This window comes from Rhipicephalus microplus, chromosome 3 (genome assembly GCF_043290135.1).
Source record: "Rhipicephalus microplus isolate Deutch F79 chromosome 3, USDA_Rmic, whole genome shotgun sequence".
In the NCBI taxonomy this organism is placed as follows: Eukaryota; Metazoa; Arthropoda; class Arachnida; order Ixodida; family Ixodidae; genus Rhipicephalus; species Rhipicephalus microplus.
In genome coordinates this window covers 211,080,525-211,095,272 of record NC_134702.1, presented here as the reverse complement: position 1 = coordinate 211,095,272, position 14,748 = coordinate 211,080,525, and the positions used below count along the sequence as shown (strand labels likewise).

Below are 14,748 nucleotides of genomic sequence, written 5' to 3'. Positions count from 1 at the left end.
CGAAACAGCCGCGAGCGCATCATCAGTGTGGCGTTTAGTCATGTTTTGACATGACACGCATGTGACTATCCTGTTTGGGTCTGTCATTTACCTATGTCATCCGTTCGCGTCACGTAATACCGAATTTGGTACATGTGAAGCTAACGAAACAGCCGCGCGCATCATGAGCGTAGCATGTAGTCATGTTGTTACATGACCCGCATCTCATGTTTATCATGTTTGTACTAGTATCATACCTTCATCATCCTTTCACGTCCGGTAATACCAAATTTGTTTTAAGTGAAGCTAGTGAAACAGCCGCGACCACATCATCATTGTGGCATGTAGTCATGTTTGTACATGACACGCATCTCATGATTATCATGTTTGCACCAGTCACATACCTTCGTCATTTATTTAGGTAGCGTAATATCAAACTTGCCACATGGATGCTAGCGAAATGGCCGTGAGTGCATCAAGAGCGTGGCATGTAGTCATGTTGTTACATGACGCGCTTGCCATGATTTTCATGTTAGAGTCTGTCACTTGTGTTCGCCATGCAATCATGCCATACCATAGCAGTTTTGCAACATGCCATGTGAACGAACTGACCACCGCATGAGCAGCATGACCATGAAATGAATCACTAGTCAAATATGTTCTTCATACAGCCCTGTTATGCCATACCAAGTTTGGTATGATACCATTATCTAAACGGCCCGGAGAGCTAAAAGTACTAGGCGGCTAGACAGACAGAAAGACAGACACAGACAGACACAGACAGACAGACAGACAGACAGACAGACAGACAGACAGACAGACAGACAGACAGACAGATAGATAGATAGATAGATAGATAGATAGATAGATAGATAGATAGATAGATAGATGATAGATAGATAGATAGATAGATAGATAGATAGATAGATAGATAGATAGATAGATAGATAGATAGATAGACAGATAGATGTAGATAGATACACTTAAATTTGCCGTAGTTCGCTAAAAAATGCTTCTCATACATCGAGGTGCCCCCGTGTGAGCACTTTGATGCACTCGCGTGAGAACTGAGCGCAAACATCAGCATTTGCTGATTAGGCAGCGTTCATGCATCGCTATTTGATAACTCGGGACTGGCGTATGTATGAATTTGTTTAACCATTAAACTTGCCTCTGCAAAGACGATCACTCTACGGTCAGCAAGCAGCTTACCAGACAGGCTGTTTTCCCAGCCACTGGTGAATAGTAGTGCGATTCCACTGTAGTAATTTGAAAGCCTTCCATTCGCCTAAGTTACAAAATCGGTGCTGAAAACGAACATGTTCATGATGTCACCATGCGATACTTCTGGGATGGCAGAGATATTTGAAGTAGTCCCTATTCTGGTTAAGGGTGAACGGATCCACTCTGTGCGCAATTAAGTGCACCTTATCGTAGCGAGAACGCGCTTCCAACAACTCTAAGTAGTACGCCACATTCAACGGCTGCCTTGTGCCAACCAGTGAGATGATGCCCCCCCCCCCCCCCCCCATACGGCTCACACGCCCAGCTCGTTTAAGTGGCTGTTCATAAATACGGCCGCTGAGCAGGACCACAGCAACAGCGACGTCGCGTGCAAGCTATGTATTGTAGTAGTAGGCGAAATTTGTTTTTGTTTTTTGGGGAGGGGGAGGGGGCGTCGAGCATCTCTCTTCTTAATCCCACTACTGCCGCCCCTGCACCAACCCATGGTTCGGAGCTGACATAGCAACGTGTCGATATTTTACGCGAGCACGTGACGAGAAGCTCATGCCGGGTTGTGACGTCACGGAACAGCAGGAACCAAGATTAGCTTTTAAATACAGCGCAAATCGCGAAGCGTGTAAAATTGAGCTCCTTGGTAGCAATTGTCATAATAATAAAAAAAACAGCGCGAGACGACAACATAAAAACAGCACGAGATCTTTTTGGTCTATCCCGTCCTGATTGTCTCGCGCAGATTTTTTTTTTAATAATGAAAACTGCGATTCCTTTCTCCGGATGCAACAACACATACAGCATGATTTTCAGGCTCTGGAATTTTTGTTACGTAATGCAAAAAAACGTCAAAGACATCATCCAAGTCATCGACCATACAAAGAATCTATGGCGATTAAAAGGCCTGATGAGACGATATATAGTATGAACACTGCTTTCTTGCAAGTTAACACAGGCATGCTTTAACCACCACTACACAACGAACCGAAACCTCAACGCAGGAAACCTGAAACTTATACTTCAAACCTTTTTTTGGAATCACCTTTAGGGGGAAAGCAGCTACGCAATCCCCCACTACCAAAAATTGAGAGCCCCATCTGCCCCAGTTTGGAGCAGTGGCAGGGATCAGCACACGCCTGCGATTCTCCCTGGGGGACCGCCTTCCTGATCACGGTTACCCCGGCTCTACGTTAGTATGCCGCGGTAATGCTTTGCACTCTTTCCGCACCGATCACGACCTCCTCTATTACGCAAGTGAGGTACAGACGATGGTGTAAGATTTCTCTTTATTGCTCATTGAATACAAGAAAAATTTTATGAAATGCTTTTAGAAAACTAGTTTTGCGTAGTACTGTTAATTCAAACTGCATTTAGCGCTCAAAAACCGCGAGGAAAGTTCACGGAGGTCCGCGTGTGTTTACGCATAGACCTCGAGAAAAATTGCTGCCGTCTGTCAGCCGTTCCGTGCGTACCGTCACGTTAGAGCCTCGAGCGTGGTGCAGTACGCACAGTCCGCTTGTGTTTACGTATACGTGTACGTAAGGCACATCGACTTGAGCCATGTTTTAGTCGATATTCGCAATGACGACGTTTTGCTGCGTCCCTTGATGCAGAGAGAAACTTGGAACGCTGAAGGAAGAAAGCGTAAAGTTAGCCCTCTGTTATTTTATTCAATCTGATGACATTTCTAGCGTGTGCTCCGGCTACTCCTCTCGAAACAAGTGTTTGCGTTCTCCTTTCTAAGCAAGTACGGAGATTTATAATAACGTTTGCAGGTGTTGCGAGCGTTGCTTTAGTGGCGTGCACCATATGAGTTGGAGAATAGCGTTTTCCCTCCTGCGAACCGCAACGCACGATCGCAGTGACTGTAGCCTCAAAAACAACGTTAGCGGGTCACACACGTGCCTGCTATTTCGAATTTTCTGCGGGCGGGCCGCAAACGCGAGGGGCTGTTCGCGTTACAACACATGTGCAGTAGCCGTGACTGAACCGGAAGGGCTTGCGGTGCGCTATTTTAATGCTCCCTAGTGAGAAGTGCAGTAACTTTTGTAGTCGTCTTCCCTCAACTGCTGAACGCTGAAGAAAGACGGTTTTTGCAACGTTTTCATGAGCAATCCTTTTTAAGAAGTGCCAAATAAAACAAGGGGACAACCTTACGGCTTGCCTTTTTCCTTCAGCATTGGGGGTTGCTATTTGTGTGCAGCAAGGGACGCAGCAATACGTCGGCATTGGAATTATCAGCCAATACACGCCTCACATCGATACGTCTTACGTATCGTAGTAGGGGCAAGGATATACCGTGGCGCCATCTACCCGAAACTCTCGTGTGACGTATAAAACGACATCACGTGGTACCGATAGTGTACTGTTTGACGCCACCAGAGATTCGGGCAGTTGATCCGTCTTTTTTTTTCGCGTTTGGCAAGCGTTGAATGAGCTTGCATTAGCTGTGTATAAGCTAGGTATGTTCGCCTAGAAAGTTTTTTTGTGATCCATTCTGTCACGGCCGCGCCATGCACGCGGCGCAAGTGCGCGCGGAGCCATGAACACTGAATGCAGAGGAGGCCACCCTGGGAAAATTAAGTTGTAACGAAATTTTGATATTCTGTAAATCTAAGCATCCTCACATCTAGCGTAAATTTGTGTTTACTTCGGCAAGCTCGACATCGCGCACCTATCTCTTGCTTTTGCCAGGAGGGTGCTTGGTCGAGAGGTACCGTTTTGATCGGCGCTCTCTGCCGTGCACGATTTACGGCAACGCCTCGCCTTAGTTTGCAGCGTAATCAAATAATCTAGTGCAAACGGCGTGTTGATATTAGTAACTGATTTCGCGGGACCTTTCATGAGAGTATCTGTATTACGGAAGCTCTTTTGAATAACACTTCACAACAATCGGGGTGAGTTTGGCTTGCCCCTTTGGCCAAAAGTTGTCGTTGGACGATGATGTGTGACAGATCTATTTCAACAAGTGTAACTTCAGTGCGAATATTTTATTCTTCCTAATCTACGCATCCGCTTCATGTACTTATCTTCGAGTGCGATATTAACTGGTCTGGTGTGATAATATGCCAGCATGTTGCAATCTGTTTGCGCATCGCTTGTTTCACGAATATTTGCAATTAACATATCTTTTTTTTTTTCAGGGACTATTTCTTTCCCAGTCATTAACCAGTTCGTTCAGCACCTCACGGCTGTTGACGGAAGAAGAGGCAGTCTACGAAGCCGAGCACGTTCGAGTATGCAGCATATCAAGCAACCAGGGGACGAAGTCATTCTCGCCGCCCTTGCGCTGCAAGCAGGTGGTGTAAGCCTTTTCCCTCACTAGGTCGAGGTTTTAATCAAGGGCAGATGAATAGAGGCTGCATCGTGCAGATGCAAGGCAGGATATCGTTGCACTTTGTTACTCGAAAAAAAGGAAATTCATTTGTGTAAAACAATAAATTTTCGCTCGCTTTTACCTTCTCATTATTGTACTTGAATATTTTATACATAAATATTTATTTCTTCGCAAAATTTTTTATCTATTCTACTGCTGGAACTGAACTGAGGCAATAACCTTGTATATTCAGTTGTTGTACCACTGTTTACCTCTCCATGCTAATGCACAGTTCATTATTTTATACGTGAAAAAAGTGCAAGCACAATGCTGTAGTGCTCTCGCACATACAAGCAAAACAGAGCTTTGAAGTTTTGCTTTAAGCTGCTCTGCCTCAGCGGTGGGTCAAAGCCCAGTAGGAAGGTGCATCCTGTAAGTACGCACCGAGGAATGTTATTCACTTGGCTTCTTTAAAATAAAAAGGTGATTATATATTCAAGGTGCAAGCATGTTTCATGGTGTGAGCATTCGTACTATGAAAAAAATTCCCCCACCTCCCTCGTCAGGAAATGCAAATGCATTACGCGGGATCCCAGCGTTGAAAGGGCGCTTTAGGGGCGAAGCTCTTTAGGCCGTGGGTCCTTGATGTATGTACAGTAGTGGAAGTATTAGTAGTAGCAGTACTACTAGTAGTAGTAGTCGCAGTAGGTAGGCACCTCACGATTAGTCTTTGCAATGCCCGCTGGATGGAAGTACTTTGATATGATGAATGTAAGATGCGAGATGGCCGTACTTGGAGTGTTCACTAGATGGATGGACTGACTGACTGACAGACAGAGAGATGCATGGATGGACGGAAGGACGCACGGACAGATGGACGCATGAACGGAGAGATGGACGAAGCACGGACGGATGGACGTACACACAGACAGATGCACGGACGGAGGCATGGAGCGACGCGTGCACGGACGGACGCATGCACGTGCGGATGGACGGATGCATGGACGGACGCACGTATGGTCACACGGATGGACGGACGTATGCACAAACGGACCGCCAGCAACACGGAGGGACTGACGGACGTTTCGCCTAACTCGACATCATTCAGTCCGTGGATACGCTGTGACTTTCTTCACTGGCCAAGCTACATTTGCCGTGGATCGTGCAGCCGCGATGTATGTAGTAGTAGTAGTATTGTTAGTAGTAGTAGTAGTAGTAGTAGTAGTGGAAGTATTAGTAGTCATCGTAATAGTAGGTAGCCACTTTTCGTTTAGTTCTTGGAATGTCCACTGAATTGTGGTACTTCTTTATGATGCTTATATGATGAAAAGATGCGAGATGGCGCGATTTCGAGTATTCGCAAGATGAACGGACGGACAGATGGACGGATAGACAGACAGATGTATGCATTGACAGACACACGGATGGATGAACGGATGCACGGATGGACCCAAGGATGGACAGATGAATGCTGCATGGTTGGACGGGCGGACGCATGGAAGGACGGATAGACGAACTGGCGTACGGCTACGCGGATGGAAGCACTGGTGGACGCATGGACGGACGGATGCATGAACGCACGCATGGATGAAAGGACAGACGCATGAACCCACAGACGAACGGACGCCTGGACGAAAGCAGAACGAACGGACGGGCAAACGCAGACGAACTGACGGACGCTTCACCCCAGTCATCATCATTAACTCCGTGGATATCTTGTGATTTTTCTTACACTGTGCAGCCAATAGCGCCGTTCTCCGCACGGGGCGTTTTGAAGGCGAAGCGTTTCTTAGCGAACTTCGGCGACTTTAAGCGTATCTATCTATCTATCTATCTATCTATCTATCTATCTATCTAGTCGCCTACGACTTTTAGCTCTCCTAGACGTTTGGATAACGGTATCAATACGAAACTTGGTATAGCGTAACATGACTGAATGAAAAACATATTTGACTAGTCATAACATAGAAATCATGACATGTATGTCATGAATGTCATGATGTGCATTTCATGGTCCTGTAGGTCTTGTGGTGGTTTCGTTTACATGGCATCTTGCAAAACTGGCGTAGTATGGCATAAATGCATGGAGAACAAAAGTGACAGACCCTAACATGAAAGTCATGACATGCGTGTCATGTAAGCACATGACTACGTTCCACGTTCATGATGCGCTCGCGGCCGTTTCGCGATCGTCACGTATAACAAATTTTGTATTACGGTACGTGGATGGATGGCGAAGGTATGTGACTGGTGCAAACATGTTAATCATGAGATGCATGTCACGTAATAACATGACTACATGCCACACTCTTGATGCGCTGGCGGCTTGCCAAATTTCGTATTACGGGACGTGAATGGATGACAAAGGTATGATACTGGTGCAAACATGATAAACATGACATGCGTGTCATGTAACAACATGACTGCATGCTATGCCCATGATGCGCTCACGGCCTTCTCACTATCTTCACATGTATACCAAACTCGGTAATACGATACGCCTGTGGATGACGAAGGTATGTGACCTAAAGTCCCTCCACTTCGTAAAAGTAGCGCCAACTGCTCTCCCCTCCGCCATCTCCTCTCCTGCGCGCCTTTCGCGAGCGATGGTGGCGCCCCCTCGAACGCTCCATGTGGATGCGTGAAGCTTTCAGGCCGGTTGCGCGCTAGCGCTGCCACTTTAGCCACAGCCTTTCTAGTCCAGCCGTGGCCGCGTGCCATGTCTCGCATACGCCTGTGTGTAATGATTATTTTTATTTCTGCGTTCATTTTCCCAGATGATGTGGGTGTGCGCACCACCTAACTCTCTTTTTGTGCGCCAGGAGATGTCTGATATATGGAGATGTAAATCAGCTGAGGTAGTAGCAGACCCGTTAGTACCAAGGACACAGATTTAAAGGGTGCGTTTAGCAGCTTAAAAATAATTTACTTGATAGTGCTTGTGCGTTTAGCTCTGGAATATTGATTGATTGATTTGTGGGGTTTAACGTCCCAAAACCACCATTCAGCTCTGGAATATTGCCCTTACTTTCTCAGCTTGACTCTCCTAACTCTGAGGTTCTAGCACGTGATGTATGACCTGCACAACACATATAAAGAATTGCAACGTGTCAGCTTACGTAGAGCTGGTGGCTTTCTCGGTTGGGGTTGCTTCCTGTGACAGAATATCGATGGTGTCGCATTCTTCTTCAAATTCTTGACTCCAAATTTGTTGAGAATAAGTGGCTGAAACTCACTTTTTTAAAGTGATCCTAAAAAGAAAGCAAGTCAGGTGGAAATCTTATCACAGCAGCTAAACACTATAGGCGTCGGAGAACATTCTAAACATGAACGAACGTTTATTAAAATGAGCGCATGGCCGTGCTTTATTTGAATATTTATTGCTTTCTTCTACTGCGCGTCAAAGAGGCATCTGCTGCAACTACCGCAGCGTTTTGAAACTTATGCGCTGAATGTTTGACGTGCTAATTCATGATGACACGTCAGCCGATGAGCCGCGGTCCGCTTAAATAAAGCCCCGCTCATGTTCCGAATGTGCAGAAAGTTCTGCCTGTCACCCAGAAGTGGTTCGCGAAATTACACTGTATGATGGAGGAGCTGCACGTAAATGCACGGCCTTCGATGAACTCTGCGCACAGTTTTTTTTTTCTATCGCATTTTCATTCTGACGCTTGCTCTGTCTTCGCCCTTCCATCCGCATATCACAGTGAAAGGTTAGTAGAATGTGTGAAACACAACCTAGTGTTGCAGTGCATGACACACGTTCTTTCAGAGTTAATACGCGGGCCAAAACCGCCATATGATTATAAGGCACGCCATAGTGGGGGGCTCCCGAAATTTCGACCATCTGGTGTTCAAGGCAGTCCCTTGCTCGAGCAAGTGACTGTCTTGGTGCATGACAAATTCCACAAACTTTTCCGTGACATTGCATAAGTAATACACCACATATGTCACACGGCAAAGCAAGGCGCCTGTCAAGAGTAAAAACTCACGAGCACTTACCTCACAAAGCCGCGCCGATCTCGGCTCGAAGTTTACTCGACCTATTCTGTGGAGCCAGACTTCGCGACGACCTGCATTCTCTTTTTCGCGCAGAATGGCAAAAAAATTTTTCCCTTGGGTGTCACGGTTATGGCAGCCAAACGCACAGCAACCCGGCATCGCGACAAAACGAGCGAAATGCACACATGCGCTTCACAATTCGTGCACTTCACATCCGGCGAATACCCAGCAAATGGCACGTTGGAGCCTTCAACACGGCGCCGAGAGGCGAAGGAAACAAAATACCGAGAGAAGGGGAGCGCGCTACCACGTGACCACAGCCGCCCTATCAGAGGCGTGGAGAGGAGGAAGCGGCGTAGATCAAAAGAATGCTGTACTTTTCCGAAGGTACAGGGGCTTTAATGTGACCGGTGTCCACATGATAACTATGAGATGCGTGTCATGAGAACATGACTACAGGCCACAGTCAATACGCCAATAAATTTCGACATGACGCGGTGAGCGTGCTCGCCGGGTCTCATTTCGTCGCGTCACACCTGCGTTGCCACGCCAGGCGCTGGTTCTGCCATATACTCGCAGGCGCACGCCGCACTTGGTTGCGTTGACCCATATGCGTTTCAGCGCGTCCGGCGTCCCTCCATCACGAAAAGAGGGAGACGCAGTGTTGTGTTGGTAACTAATCGGCTCAAACTGCAGCGTGTCACATTTCGCGCTCGTTACTGTCGGGTGACGCCGACGGACGCTGGTCGCGCCTCACGTGAGACTATAAGTGCTCGCGTTTTGCTAACATAGCGTCACTGTGCCCAGCGTGTGCGCGCGTCAACACTATGTTGGAGTGTATTGGGCCCTTTATGATGCGCTAGCGGATGTTTTGTTAGCTCCACATATACCAGTTTTGGTGTTACGTGACGTAAATGGATGACGAATTATCTGACTGGTGCAAACATGATAATCCTGACATGCTTGTCATGTAGGAATATGACGACCTACCACGCTCATAGAGTGCTACCGGTCGTTTTACTAGTTTCACATCTACAAAATTTGGTATCACGTGAGGTGAATAGATGACGAAGGTAAACAACACATCCAAACATGATAATCATGACACGGAAGACATGTACGGTGTCATTTACCTCCACCTTGTAACGTTGTGCTGATTTTAAAGTGACATATGGACATTTCTCATTCGTGCTTCGCATGTGATCGATTCCCACTGTACGTGGGATTTCCACTTTTTTTTATCTTCAAAAACTCGGTATGCGTTTCCAGCTTTAGTAGCTAGCGTGCCTGGTCATGAAATACTATGAAGTGAACAAAACAAACAGCGTTTTCGGCTCGGCGTTGGCGTTTCACAGTGGCGTCTCGAGCACACACTTCCATGGTGGATGATAAAACATTACTTCGTCAGAAAGCAACTGCGGACGATTCCGTGTTAGACGGAATCGTCGACCCAATGTTGGCGGCGATCAGTGTGACCCACTCCACGACCCTTAGGGTCGTGAAACCGTCGCTTTACAACGACAATGCGGCACCACCAGCAGCCACATTCGCTAACTGTATCATCAGCGCGAGTGGATCTGCACAGAAGCTTTGAGAAACGCGGAACTCTATGGCATATGAAGCACGCGCAAAAGGCGCTCATCAGCGTCTGCCTTCCGTATCCCATAAGGACGCTGCTTAATATGACGTCAGAGTTCAAGTTAGCGCTGATTGCGTATGACAAAGACGCTGACGAGTGTCCCAGTTGCATACACGCAAGTACCAAAAAGCTCCGCGTTCCTCGATAGGCGAATAATTACTTATGACGACGTCACCTAGTTAGTGCGCGTGGACGCCGGTGGCTTCGCATTGTCGCTTTATAGCGAGCGTTTCACAACCTTTTTAACTCGACGACTGGGTCTGAGCTGGTCAACACGTCCTACCAGTGCTCAAGAGAGGGATCACGCATAAATTATCCACCGGCGGCGGCACTATGCTACATTCCTAAAGTGTGTGATCATATGTTGCCACAGCCTGTCACCATTTGCATTGCGGCTTTATCTCCTCCGGGTATATCTTGATCAACACGTAAGGGATTGGAAGAGATCGCGCCTACAGCTTTCACCAAACGCATTCCTGCGCCTTAGTCAACCGCTTGTGCGGGGGTGGATGAAACCTCCGCTCTAGTTTATAATGATTCGTTATGTCGTGAAAGGACACCAGCCCATTCTCGAGGACCTCCCCGGAACGGGAACGAGGTGGCTCACCTGAATGTTCGAGGTTTCGTCAGCCGGGTAGGTGAGCCGCCTGGTCCGGGGATATCCACACATTTCCAGATTTTCTTGAGAGGTGCCACCCCAGCGAATGGTCGAGTGTGAGGCACGAGCGGATGAGAAAGTGGGGCGCTGAAAGGAGAAAGAGCGAATGGCGAGAGGAGTGGCGAAGCAGTGCATTTGTCATTGTACCTGATGGCCATAATGTCGGCGTCTAATTATAGTGCCTAGAATATACTTACTAGTATGCTAACTGCCGAGCGTTTCCAATGGGAGACGTTGGCACTGCCGATGATGCCTTCCTCTGGAGGCCACCAGACGGCGACACTCTTAGGGACTGTTCTATCCGAGCGGCGGGGGCCACCGAGAGCGCGCGTCGTTTGCGCTTTGGATGCACTTCGGGTGCGCGTTCGTTAACCCTGTCGGTTGCGGTGTAGTTGACGGGCATTTCTGCTGTTACGCACATAGCGCATGCCTCCGCATGTCTTTGCCCTATTTCTTTTAAATGCGAAGCATTTCTTGGCGAACTTAGGTGACTTTGAGCGTATCTATCTATCTATCTATCTATCTATCTATCTATCTATCTATCTATCTATCTATCTATCTATCTATCTATCTATCTATCTATCTATCTATCTATCTATCTATCTATCTAGCCATCTACGACTTTAGCTCTTCTGGCCATTTGGATAACGGTATGAATACCAAACTTCGTTTGGCATAACATGACTGTATGAAGAACATCTTTACCTAGTAATACCATGAAAATCGTGACATGTGTGTCATGAATGTCATGATTTGTCAATGTCATGGTCCGGCAGCTCCCTCGGTGGTTTCGTTCACATGGTATGTAGTGAAACTAGTATGGTATGGCAATATTGCATGGCGAACACAAGCGACAGACTCTAACATGAAAATTGTGACATGCGTGCTGTGTAAACACATGACTACATCCCACGCTCATGATTCACTCGCGGCCGTATCGCTAGCGTCACATATACCTAATTTCGTATTACAGTACGTAAATGAATGACGAAGTTGTGTGACTGGTGCAATCATGGTAATCATGAGATGCGTGTCAAGTTACAGCATGAGTACATGCCACGCTCATGATGCGCTGGCGGCTGTTTCGCCAGCTTCACTTTTACCAAATTTGGTATTACGGTACGTGAATTGATGGCGAACGTATATGACTGGTGCAAACATGATAAACATGAGGTGCGTGTCATGTAACAACATGACTACATGCTACGCTCATGATGCCTCACAGCCGTTTCGCTAGCTTCACATGTACCAAACTTGGTATTAAGTGACGCAAACGGACGACATAGGTAAATGGCACATCCAAATATGATAACCACAACATGCGTGTCGTGTAACAACAAGACTGCATGCTACACTGATGATGCGCTCGCGGCCGTTTCGCTAGCTTCACATATGTCAAATTTGATATTACGTGACGCCAATGAATGACGAAGGTATGGGACTGAGCAAACAAGATAATCATAAGAAGCGTGTCATGTGAGAACAAGACTACATGCCACAGTCAAGGCGCCAATACATTTCGACGTGACGCGGTGCGCATGCTCGACGGCGTTCATTTTGTCGCATCACGACGGCGTTGCCGCGCCGCCCGATTGTCCTGCCATATACTCACAGGCACACGCCATGCGGCATTGCTTTGGTGCATGCGCGTTTCAGCGCGTCCGGCGTCCCTCTGTGACGAAAAAGATGGAGACGCAGTGCTGTCTCGATAACGCATCGGTGCGAAATGCAGCGTGTCCCATTTCGCGCCGGTTCCCATCAGGCCGCGCCGATGGACGCTGGAGATCGCGCCTCGGGTCAGACTATAGAGAGCTCGCGTTTTGCTAACGTATATAGCGTCTCTGTGCCCAGCGTGCGTGCGCGTCAATGCTACATTGGAGTATATTGAGCCTTTTATGATGCACTGCGGCCGTTTTGATAGCTCCAGGTATACCAAATTTGGTGTTACGTGACATCAATGGATGCCGAAATATATGTCTGTTGCAAACATGATAATCCTGACACGCGCGTCATGTAAAAACATAACAACATACCACGCTCATAGCGTGCTCGCAGCCGCGAGCACCACATATACTCAATTTGGTATCGCGTGACGTAATTAGATGACGAATGTAAACGACACATATAAACATGATATTCATGGCACGGAAATCACGTACGGCATCATTCACCTCCACCTCGTAACGTTGTGCCGATTTTAAAGTGACATATCAAGATTTCTCATTCGGCCTTCGCATATCATCGATTCCCACTGTACGTGAGATCTGCCAATTATTTTTTCTGTGCGTTGTTCACGCTTGTCTCTTCACGAAACCAGGATGTTGTCTCAAAAAAGAAAATGCAAGAAGAGTGGCCGTTTTTTTTTCATATTGTGTGAGTACATACTGCTTTAACCACCAGCGCATCTTATTATTCAGTGGTCCTGCAGACTCAGAACTGTGAGCCGAGTAGGTTAAAACATAAAGCGAAAGGATCGAAGACTGTGGCGGCTGTCGTTAGTGAGAAACATTTTAGTGGTTGCTACAATTAGCGCTCCTTCATAATTACAGTCAATGTACAATGGTACCATCATTGATATTCCCAGTGGAAAAACTTGAACTAAAAATTTGTATTCTTCGTTTTATTTAGGTCTCAATTTCTTTTCATGGCCAAGATGGTTTCTCGCTCAAACCAATGTCGTCGACACCGGCATTTCAACGAAATGAGCTTTTAATGTTGTTGCATCGCCCCGCCGCGGTGGTCTAGTGGCTAAGGTACTCGGCTACTGACCCGCAGGTTGCGGGTTCGTATCCCGGCTGCGGTGGCTGCATTTCTGATGGAGGCGGAAATGTATGTCCGTGTGCTGAAATTTGGGTGCACGTTAAAGAACCCCAGGCGGTCAAAATTTTTGGAGCCCTCCACTACGGCGCCTCTCATAATCAAAGGTGGTTTTGGGACGTTAAACCCCACAAATCAATTAATGTTGTTGCATTATATTCATTATTTTTCTTGCGCCACTCGACAATGTCCACATCGGTACCAGGTGTTTGAATAAATGTGTCCGAAATTCTCAAAAATTTTAAAAATGATGTGCTGTAGCAGTCGGACCATGTTAGTTATGAAATAAAGTATTTACATTTAATAAGTTTAACTGGCATCAACGTCATTGGAGAATTGAAGTTCATGTGAAGAACTCATCTTACCTTTGAGCAATAGGAAAATTGGCTTATAATGACTAAATGTTGTAGCATAAGTAAATCAACCAAATGCCACGTGTTTTACTGTTGACTTTTGTTGAACTTCATCAAAGTTGACTTTTTTTCTCGGAAACCACGCGCATTGATTTATTTATTGGTAATTTTTTGTCAAACACTCGATTTAGTGTACCGTAATAATGATAACAGAGTGTACGTACGTTTGTTATAGTGCAACGAAAAACATATTGCTTTGATTACGCATCTCCTCAAAACTTGCGTTCTACAGTTCTAAATGGGTTGGGAGAGTCCATCGGCGCCTGTCGCACGCGCGTTGGCAGAGAGACGGCCGCGGCCGTGGTAGAGACGCCGTCGACACAACTCCGCTTGGGCTCTGGCTCGGGCCGCTCGGCCATTGGCTCGGCATAGCATGGTCCCGGCGGCTATCACCGTCTGGTGGCCGCCGGTGGAAGGCATCATCCTCCGTGCCACCGCGACGGCCGCGGTCGGCACACTAGTAAGTATATTCTAGGCACTATAGTCTAATAACGCTTAACAAACGCTGGCAGCACAAACGCTGCAAACGCATTTCAAGCGCAGTGGATTGAAGCGTTGGCGAGTCACGTTAAAGTAAAGGAGGTGGTGGCTCCGGTTACGTGGCGGGCATAAGCGCGCGCGCTCGCAGCTATTGCTCACAACTACCTACGCCGAAGTGTAGCATGGTGGGGGTTCCGGTAGCTAGGGA

At 47.1% G+C, this 14,748-nt stretch overlaps 1 pseudogene; it reads right to left on the bottom strand.

The window, feature by feature from the left end:
* Nucleotides 1-2,261: 2,261 nt before the first annotated feature.
* LOC142804319 (U1 spliceosomal RNA) lies at nt 2,262-2,412 on the bottom strand (annotated as a pseudogene).
* Between the last annotated feature and the right edge of the window lie 12,336 nt (nt 2,413-14,748).